The 9,584-nt window shown below is 39.6% G+C and overlaps 2 pseudogenes; one reads left to right on the top strand and one right to left on the bottom strand.

Annotated features, from left to right (window-relative positions):
• LOC107591145 (origin recognition complex subunit 5-like) overlaps positions 1-5,979 on the bottom strand; it is a 7,555-nt pseudogene extending 1,576 nt beyond the window's left edge.
• Positions 5,980-6,103: 124 nt separating this feature from the next.
• On the top strand, positions 6,104-8,651 carry LOC107590771 (lipoma HMGIC fusion partner-like 3 protein pseudogene; annotated as a pseudogene).
• Positions 8,652-9,584: the final 933 nt, after the last annotated feature.

Below are 9,584 nucleotides of genomic sequence, written 5' to 3' on the forward strand. Positions count from 1 at the left end.
CTTTCTCTTTGGAGTGTTACAAGCTCTTGGTGCATAAAGAAGATCTGTAAAGTTGCAAAGACTAAAGTCTCAAATCCAAAGAGATATTCTTTATAAAAGTTAAGAGTCAACCACGCCTACCTAAAACGGCTCGTTCTAACACGCCCCCACATGTCTACGTCACAATGTGAGAAGATTTGCATAACGCCGCCCAAATGTTCACGCAAAGAAAGAAGGCGTAACTTTTATTCTCGCTGTAGTATTGTTGCTGCCGCCATGTCGTGGAGTCACTGTGTGTTTCGTTGTGAAAGCGGAGTCCAGCCCGGGGCCGTCACATGTGGTTGCTGCAAGCCTCCTTCGTCGAATCCGCCGGCCACGCTATTCGCAAGCCCGCCTGCCGCCTCTCACTCTAGCCAGCCGTGTGTGACGCTGCGTGTTTCGTTGTGAAAGCGAAACTACTTAGTTTGGTCTTCCAAAAGAGGACAGGACTAGAAATAAGTGGTAAAGTTGTATTTACAACACTGTTCCAGAACAGTTCAACCCAAATATTCAGATGTGTGCAGTGCATTTTATGGAAGACAGTTTCCTGATCCTGGTAGAGTAGACTACAATGCCGGCTGTTCTGACTCACAGAGTGTAAGTACATTTTCATATTTAAAGAATTTGCCACTGATGATTCAAATGTGAGTTTTGAGCAGTGTAGAGTAGCGCTTGTTGTTTGTCATTTCTCCGATCACAAATGAAGACACGGTTTTATGTTTACGCGGCGTGATGCAACGCAACGCGTAAAAAGACAGTAGAAGTCATTATAATCCGTATTTATGTCCCCACTGGATGCAACAAATGCCTAGTTTATAATGGGTTTTAATGTTTTTGTCTCATCGCCCCGGCCTGACAGGGCATCACAATATGGTAAGAGGCGTAACATTTCCGTCACACGCTTGAGGTATTCGGCCAATCACAACGCACTGGATAGCTGGCCAATCAGAGCACACCTAGCTTTTCAGACCGATGAGCTTTGTAAAAATCGACGCGTTTCAGACAGGTGGAGCATAGAGGAGAAACAAAAACAGTATTACAGTATGTGGAAAATAATGTGGGTTTTTTTTACCTTAAACCGCATAAACACATTTCATTACACCAAATACACAAAATAATGTTCTTTTTAGCAACATCATATGACCCCTTTAAAGGGGCAGATCACTCAAAAAAGAAAATGGCATATGGATCAGATCAGGAAAACTGCTGGACTACTTTAAAGGAATAGCTCCCCCAAAAATGAAAATTTGCTGAAAATGTACTCAGCTTTCGAATATATATAGATAAATTAGTTTTTTTCATCAGAACAGATATGGAGAAATTTAGCATTATATTACTTGCTCACCAATGGATCCACTGCAGTGAATAGGTGCCGTCATGAGAGTCCAAACAGCTGATAAAATCACAATAATCCACAAGTAATCCACACAATGTGAGAAGACAATAGTCAACAGACCTTTTCCCTGTAGGAAGCGTTATTATGGATTATGAGCTGGTGTTTTGGCTAAAAGTGATGGTTTAAAGTTAAAACACCTTAATGCTACATTGGTTTCTTACAAACGTGTATCTTCTGCCTTCACAAGACATTAATTGCACTGCAGTCATGTCAATTGCTTGTTGATTGTGATGTTTTTATCAGCTATTTGGCCTCTCATTCTGACGGCACCCATTCACTGCAGAGGATCAAACTTTTAAAAAATAATACAGACTGCAGAGGCTCAAATTTGATCAACATAATACAAATACAGATTTCAGACAACGTGAGGGTGAACAGATTATAGAATACTATGCACTATGTACACTATGCCTTTAAATGTAAAAATTAAGTAGAAGTATTGCTCAGTTGTGTTTATATTTTACCTTCTCCTTTCTCCAAGGGTTCACAGAACTTGGCGAAATTCAGGGCAGCCTGTTTAAATGAAATTTTAAACAGTGCAGTTTAGTATATTTAGCATTTTAGTACCTCCTAATTTATTGTGTCTTCATAAAGCTGCTGAGACGCAAAAACACTTTCCACTGGTTTATGAGCACCTGCTACATCATAAAAACTGCTACAAGATAACTGCTGTTTGTTGTGGTAGACTCAGATAGTTTAAAGGCAAGTATGATCTCACCAGGTGCCTGAGCTCTCTCAGATACATACTGAGAAGAAGACCCCCAGCAGGATGTTTATGTAGGAAGCGTAGAGCTCAGGTGTGTAGGATGGGTGATGATCCCGAGACAGAATTTGCGCAAGCTCCGCTGAGAGATCAGAAAAAAGGATTTTAGACACATTTTATATTAAATATTCTCGGCCCCGTTTGCACCCGGTATTAACGCTGATCTCAGGTGAGAGCCTCTGATTTTGTGACTGTGTTACTGTATGTTGAAAAGGCTCTAAAAAGTGTTGACAAATGCACTAGAATTTTAATCTCATCACAAAATGTGATTCAGCAGAATAATCATTGTTATATAAAACGTTGGGACACTGACAAATTTGGTCTTCACTCATATTTACATGACCTCACTGGTCAGTTTGTGCTGCAATTATATAATAAATAAAAAGCTCTTTATTACATAATCAAAATCTGTTATTTGATAACCATCTTTCACTGTGATGGTCTTACACTCTTACCTTTACTGTAGTCTGGAACATTAAAGAGCAGAGTTTCAAAGCAGCCAGTGTTGGGCCGAAACTTTTCCCACACAATTTCGCTGAGCAAGATGACAGTCACATTATCATTTACCTGTTAAAGAGTGTAAATATTATAAATGGATTATATATAAGCTATTCTCCAATGTATAACAATGACTATTAACAAGTAAAGTCTCCACAAAATATCAAGTCTTTCTCAATGAAGAAAAGAGAATTTGCTTATCAGACATAAAAGTATATAAAGAACAGGTATTCTACTTGATGCAATAAAACATTAGTTAAACTGAGCACATACCAATTCCTGTAGGCGCAGAAGAGCAGGAAGCAGACTTAAATCCATATCTCTCATGCGTTCAGCTCTGTCCTGAATCTACAGGGACATTATATGAGATTGTCACATAACCTGCACAGACATAGCATTCTGACTAAACTCCAAACACATTATTTCATCAATATTATACTACATACAGTGGGTACGGAAAGTATTCAGACCCCCTTAAATTTTTCACTCTTTGTTATAAATACACTCACTATATATAACGTATCTGAGTTGCAGGTGAGTTGGATCTCATCTGTTTGTACAGTCGCACAATATCTGATAAAGACGGGCAACTTGGGAAGCAATGCTGCAGCATCGGCCCCAAAAAAGGCAGACAACACCTGGTGAAAGAGAAGCCCACTGGACACATACTCAACACAGTCCACCAACGCATGGGGGAGCTGAAACACACACACACACAATAACAAAACTACAGTCAATGTCTAATTTATTTTACATTTAGTATACACTTTTACTCAAAGCAACCTTCAATACACTTACTACAGCAATAATTCTTCTGAAGAAATCTGAATTCACGCTGGTATTAAAACAAGATTTTCAATCACTACTGCAATCACTTTTAAAGGCTGGAATACACTACAAGGCATATTAAAACTCAAGCTTATCATACACTTGCCTACTTTGTAAATGGTTACAGAGAAAAACTAGCCTTCATAAACTACATGACTAAAGATCCACACACTACCCGTTGTTCCAAACACAACAAACGCATGCAGAAACATGTGCCTCCTTTCTAGAAATCACGACAAGTGAAAATAATGTATGTTTAATAATACATGTTTGATATCCTCAGACTGGATAGATTAATAGTCTGGAGTCTGTGTCCATCATTCACTATGAAATTTTCAGTGACAAACTGCACAAAATCTGCAGACTGGTTCTGACTTTCACCAACTACTGTTGACTCTTCAAACTGTAAATTGGGGCAAAACTTGTGTAGTGCATTCCATAAATAAACACTCTTACAGGTTTTATAAACCACAATCTGTAAACGGCGACTGAGTGCCACACAACTTGGCTGTAATGTGATTGGTTATTAAGGCACACGTGATCCAAGTTGACCATTACGCTTTCTCCAATAGTAAGTAATACAGACCCTCTCATCTCCCTATAGAAACCCCTTGCCCAAATACCCACACCTGCGGTCTTGGCCACTTGAGAGCGCAAGCGTGCGACGGAAGTAAGTGTGCAAGACTGTCCCAAGTCTTCAAAACACCAAAGCGCAGTGCCCTTAAAGCACACTAAATCTCGAATATTGCTCCGGAGTGCTATTCGAGGCTTAGTGTATCCCATTATGCATCATGTTCTGGAAATAAATCGTGAGACTTTTCGCCGAGATCTCGCAAAAGGTCACGGAAACCTTTCCAATGTAAGTTAAAGATTAATATAACAGGCTAATTAGATATTTTATAATTTGGTAGAAAAACAAAAGTGTTGCACGTTTTATTGGTGCAAAGATGAGTAGTGGTGGTATTAACATTTGCAACTGCTTTTTATCACTTAATCACAAGCGCCAAAAATGCATTTGTGTCGTCTGTTATAGGGACTACTGAACAGACATTTAGAAGCTGATTTTAAAATGCAAAGTATTTAAAACAAAATGAAGCAATGTAAACGCTTGCATTTTTACAACGCTCTAAGTGTGTCCCATCAAGTAATGAAAAGTTCTACACACACTTGTGGTCTTCATGCTCACTTGAACACTTGACCCAAATACAGGAAATACGTCATATAAGTAGTCAAGTGGTAAAGTGCAAAGACTGCAAGTGTGGGTATTTGGACAAAGCATAAGACAATCTCTGTTCTTACCTCCAAGTCTTTCATGATGGAGAGCACCACATGACTCTTTCCTGTTGCTCTGTGGCCATAGATGAAGATTGAAGGATAACTGTATTGATCTGGCTGTTAACAGACAGAGAAATCACAGCTCACATTAACTGCAGACATGTTGTGTTGTGTTGTGTTTTGTGTGTGTGTGTGTGTGTGTGTAACTTGGCTTGATATTTAACAATATCAATATCACAATATCACACACAGTTGAATATGGAGGACGAAACCTGCAAAAACAATAAATAAATAAATACACAAATAAATAAATAAATGTGTGTATAAATCTTGTGATTAAAGTAGGCAAATAAATAAAATAAATTGGTGGGCAAATGGAAAATGTTTAAGGAAATGCTAAACTCATCCTATTTATTTTCCTTTAATCACTCATTTATTTCTGAATGTAGTTCCACATTTACTTTTCCTCTGCACAACATGCTAATGAGAGGGTGTCAACCATGGACTTGCTCGGGTCTTGTGATAGTTGGGGGCGCGGCTTTCCCACTGACAGGAGATGCATGGTGCAAATCCAGTATAGCCTAGTAAAGTCACTTTTGCCTTTTAACAGAGCAAGATACATAGAAAAATTGAGCCGTATAGTTCGTACAGTATCTGTGACTTTACAAACAACCCAATGGAACGGCCAGAGGTGTCATTTCCCGGCACTCGATATCAGCAAATCTAGGGACCGTCTCTAAAGTTACATACGACAGTGGAATACACTTTTCTAACTTCAATAGCATTTGAGGAAAATTTCTTACAGTAACACAACTAACTGTGAAGTGGTCATGTAGTTCTCGGTTATAAGGCACACCTTTTAGATTTTTGATATTTTCCTCAAATGCTATTGAAGTTAGGAAAGTGTATACCAATGTCGTATGTAACTTTAGAGACGGTCCCTAGATTTGCTAATATCGAATGCCCAGAAACGACACCTCTGGCCGTTCCGTTGGGTCGTTTGTAAAGTCACAGATACTGTAAAAAACGGCAAGAACACATTGTGAATAATATTTACACGCGTTCAAACCGCTTCGTTATGCGGTCACTAATCAAAACAAGCATCAGAAATACGTTACACGTTACTTCAGCAGATGTTTTTCATGAGAAACGAAGAGTTTTCTTTTCCGTTTTTGAGGTACAGTGATCCTTCACCTGCAGGATTAACTTCACACATCACTTTCCCCGCGCGGTTCACGGAGGACGTCACGACGAGCCCGCGTCATTTCCGGACAAGGGTATGGTTCAGCAGATGTTTTTCATGAGAAACGAAGAGTTTTCTTTTCCGTTTTTGAGGTACAGTGATCCTTCACCTGCAGGATTAACTTCACATCACTTTCCCCGCGCGGTTCACGGAGGACGTCACGACGAGCCCGCGTCATTTCCGGACAAGGGTATGGGATTTGTAGTTCTTAATGTTTTAAATCCCAACGCTCTTGAATTTAATTTTTAAACGTTTAAAAGCGAGAATCCATAGTATCGTCAGCCTGAAAGCCATCAGAGACACAGGTGAATTTGGATATAATTTTATGGAATAGATGTATTCTCCAGGCATGCAAGCGTCTCTCCGTCTGCTATGAGGAGAGGAGTGACAGACGCAGACTGAATAACGCTATTCGGGTGTGACAGAAATCTGCGCCGTTCGATCGAGCGCGTCTCATTGAGCTCCACACGCGCGGCATCAATCTCATCGCAGCGTTGATTTACTCAGACGACATCACTGTGGTCAGGTGTAATGTGTTTTATTGCTCTGAGCTGTGCGCACGGGATTAAATCGGATGGAGCAGTAACCGAGAGGAGAGCGATATCTGCGTTAAATCTGAGAAGAATGGACACGCACAATATGATGCAGTGCAAGTGTCGTCATCTGAACAGCCGTTATTTCTGTTAAACGCAATAGCACAGCAAGCTTTATCACGGATAGTTCTTGTTGTAGCCTCATGGAAACAACCCTTTGGACTGTATAAGGTAGATTATTGTTTATATAAATATATATTTCAATAGATAAATGTCTTCAGTCGCTTAAGGTTTGAGTATTCGCAAACCATCCAAGTATTATTAATTTATTCGGGTCATCATTAAGTATTCATACTGACATTTCCGTTGGGAATATTATCTCTGATGCACCGGAATGCGTCTTCTTCATATGAGCTGTGTCTTCATATGGGTTTAGTCATTATTTTTGCTGTCCCAAGAGTGATTATTCACCTTAATGAGATTGCTTGGCTGAATGATGCGGATGCATAGAGAGCTGGAAGAGAACATCATTGGACGAATCACTGTGACATCTGGCGCTAAAACTGCTTAGTCTGTCGCAACATCTGTGAGCTGTTCTGTCTGTACTTGAGTTTTTAGGTGGCACCCCAGGCAACATCCAAAGAGGACCAAGTCCGGATTGAAACCACAGAGGACCAAAGTATAAACTAAATGCAGAGTGGACTGAGTCTGGACTGAATTCATAAAAGTAGGTTTCAACCCCGACACGATCGGATTCCAGACAGGACCTGGATCCAGTCTCAATCTAGATAGGATCTGAATCCAGACTGAATTCATAAAGGACCTAAATCTAGACTGAATCCAGAAAGGATATGAATTCGGACTGAATCCATAAAGGACCTGAGTGCAGTGTGAACTCACAGGGTATCTGAATCCAGGTTTAACCTAGATCTAGACTTCATCCAGATCTAACCAGAATCCAGTATCAATCCAAATAGGATCTGAATCCAGAAAGGACCTAAATCTGGACTGAATCCAGACAGGACCTGAATCTAGATTCAATCCAGATTGCACCAGAGTTCAGACTCAATTCAGATAGGAGCTCAATCCAGATAGAACTGAGTGCAGTTTGAATCCACTGTGGATCTGAGTCCAAACTGAATCCAGATAGAACCTAAATCTACATTAATTCCAGATCGGACCAGAATTCAGACTCAATTCAGATAGGAGCTCAATCCAGATCGCACCAGAATTCAGACTCAATCCAGATAGGACTGAGTGCAGTTTGAATCCACCGTGGATCTGAGTCCAAACTGAATCCAGATAGATCCTTAAACTAGATTCAATCCAGATCGGACCAGAATTCAGACTCAATTCAGATAGGAGCTCAATCCAGATAGAACTGAGTGCAGTTCGAATCCACTGTGGATCTGAGTCCAAACTGAATCGGGGTGGAACCTTAATCTAGATTCAGTCCAGATAGGATTTAGGCCTAAGAACTGAATCCAGACTAAATAGAGGTTGAACCTAATCATCCATAGGGGACCTGAGTCCTATTTAAATTCATAAAGTACTGAATCCATCTATGATCCCTGGGACACCTGCAGCGATGCTCCCAGCCACGGAGGCAGCCAAGATCTACCAGACCAACTATGTCAGGAACTCTCGTGCCATCGGGGTCCTGTGGGCCATCTTCACCATCCTCTTCGCCATCGTCAACGTGGTATGTTTTGTTCAGCCCTACTGGATCGGGGACGGCATGGACACGCCACATGCTGGCTACTTTGGCCTCTTTCACTACTGCATAGGGAGCGGGAGCGGAGTGTCCCGGGACCTGACGTGCCAGGGGAGCTTCACAGAGTTTAGCTCCATCCCGTCTAGCGCCTTCAAAGCTGCGTCCTTCTTCATTGGGATGTCCATGGTGCTGGTCCTCTCCTGCATCGGCTGCTTCGCCTTCTTCTTCTTCTGCAGTACAGCCACTGTGTATAAGATCTGTGGGTGGATGCAGCTGGCAGCAGGTGAGTGAGTGACTGTGCATCATTTGGAGGTTTCCCAATGCATGCTGATGTATTAGTAGCCAAGAGCCAAGAGTGTAATATGAAAGGCTGGACGTCAGAAAGACAATCTGTGAAGTCCAAACACACACACAAACATTGGCATATCTTCTAATGGTTGCAGTTGGCATTTTCTAATATTTTATAAGTTTGACATGGCACCATGGTATTATCATAGTACTTTAAAGAGTACTGTTCAAAAGTTTGGGGTTAAATTTTTTTTTAAAGAAATTAATACTTTTAGGATGCATTAAGTGATCAAAAGGCAGTAAAGACATTTATAATGTTTTCTTTTTATTTAATTTTTTTTACTTTTTTTGAGCACCAAATCATCATATTAGAATGATTTCTAAAGGATCATGTGACACTAAAGCCTGGACTAATGGCTGCTGAAAATTCAGCTTTGCAATCACAGGAATAAATAACATTATAAAATATATTCAAATAGAGAATAAATATATATTTCAATAAAAAAAATTAATTGAAATAATATTTAACAATTTATTACTGTTTTACTGTATTTTGATCTTGTCTTGAGCAGAAATTTTGAACAGTAATGTACATATTTAAATTCTAAATACAAGGGTTTTCAGTAGTAGTCTAACTTTTTGTGGTCCAATTTTTTTTTTTTTATATATACATATAAATCTTAGATTTTTTTAAATGTGTTCTCAGGCATTTGGACCTCACTGTATAGGTTTTAGATATACTTAATTTATTACCGTATTTTTTAACCGTTTTTTTTTTCTTTTTTCAGACAAATACACATAGTTCTGATGTCATTATGTGGATGTGCAATTTCCTATCAAAGATTTCAACTATTAATTAAAATACTGTGTAATGAACCCTTAGTTTACACTGCCATCCGTTTGATCACTACTGAGTAGCCTTTTTGGTGCATCCTCCAAATATGATACTTGTAGAAAAACACTTTTTAAATCAGACCCGCTATCCGTGCAATGAATCCACAGTGGACTGAAGATTATATAAATAAATA

The sequence above is a fragment of the Sinocyclocheilus grahami genome, unplaced genomic scaffold (assembly GCF_001515645.1).
Source record: "Sinocyclocheilus grahami isolate Dianchi unplaced genomic scaffold, SAMN03320097.WGS_v1.1 scaffold8.1, whole genome shotgun sequence".
NCBI lineage: Eukaryota > Metazoa > Chordata > Actinopteri > Cypriniformes > Cyprinidae > Sinocyclocheilus > Sinocyclocheilus grahami.